General features: G+C 48.5%; 1 pseudogene; it reads right to left on the bottom strand.

Moving 5' to 3' along the window:
* Window positions 1-917: 917 nt before the first annotated feature.
* On the bottom strand, window positions 918-1,155 carry LOC139279418 (U2 spliceosomal RNA; annotated as a pseudogene).
* Between the last annotated feature and the right edge of the window lie 237 nt (window positions 1,156-1,392).

Below are 1,392 nucleotides of genomic sequence, written 5' to 3'. Positions count from 1 at the left end.
GTATTTGTCCCAGATTTAAGCTTCTGACCCCATATCCTCACCAACACGCCTACTTCTACTTCTCTAACCTTGACCATCTTTGCTCCTGCATCAACCCATGCGCTGCTGAAATCATCATCCATGCATTTGTTGCCTCCAAACTCAACTTTTCCAGTGTTCCTCTGGCCAGTATATCATCCACCACTCTCCATAAGCTTATCAAAAACTCTGCTGCCTGTAACCTAATCTGTATCTATCACCTATCACCCCTGACCTGGCTGACCTACATTGGCTCTCAATCCCCAATGCCTTCAATTTAAAATTCTCATCCATGTGATGAAAACCTTCAAGGCCCCTCCCTATCTCTGTAACCTCCTCCAGCCCTACTAATTTCCAAGATCTCTCTGGCCATGAAATTCGGTCTCTTAGCGCCAGCTGTGAAGGACTATTTCGGTGCAATAATGGTAGCGCCTTGCTTCCGGCCACTTTCAGACGATCCAGCGGTCGCCATTTTGGGTAGGACGTGACCTGCGCTCGATGGAGAAATGTTAATGAGGCCGATCGTGTCAGTGGGTGTGCAATGCTGATTTGACACACAAGCTGCTATTCTTGTTACAGCCACTGCATTCAGCGCACTCTCCAAATCACGACCAGCTGAACATACGTTCAGCAGCAGGAAGCACCCCTCACAAGTGCGATTTAAAGGGATCAGCAAAAACTTGCAGCTTTACTTACTTTTTATTTCTATTGGCTCTGTGTAAGTTTGTGCAACTGTTTGGAGCTTTCTACAGTTATTTAAAGTTGGTGAGGTGACAGGGCGTGTTTTTTTTTAATTCGTAGCCAATCGTTCCAATTCTTTGTCAAATCACAAACGCCAGAGGTCACCTTGCACACATCAAGGATCACTCTGCGCCAATGCTCTTAGCCAAAAGGCCTAGAGCCACTGCACCGTTCCTGGAAGTACTGCAATACCAGGTTCGTGCCATGGAGGTGGATGGGTCAGGCCCCCCACACACCTCCGTGGAGGTGGATGGGTCAAGCCACCCCACCCACCTCCTATTTCCAAAAAGCAAGCATATACCTTCCTGATCCAGGGAGAACCACCCTGGGGTCATGGTGGTTACTCCCCTGTCAGGTCAGTTACGCATGATCTTAGCCAAAAGGCCGAGAAGCGACAGGTGACAGGGCGTGTTGCTACAATTGGAGAAAGCCTTGCTTCTGATTTAAAAGATTCTTCTCACACCACTAGGCCAGAGGGAGCTCTACTTGCAATCCTCTTCATGTTCAAGTATGACAGGGAGGTGAAGCAGAGGCAGCAAAGAAAAGGACAAGCTGCTCAAAGAGGGAGGAAGAGTAGAAAGGGCAGAAGGGCTCTCAGCAGGAGGCCTTACCTACCTAAGGTTTTCAGGAAGC

This window comes from Pristiophorus japonicus, chromosome 1 (assembly GCF_044704955.1).
Source record: "Pristiophorus japonicus isolate sPriJap1 chromosome 1, sPriJap1.hap1, whole genome shotgun sequence".
NCBI lineage: Eukaryota > Metazoa > Chordata > Chondrichthyes > Pristiophoridae > Pristiophorus > Pristiophorus japonicus.
Note: the sequence above shows the minus strand (reverse complement) of the source record. Positions and strands in the feature narration are given on the sequence as shown.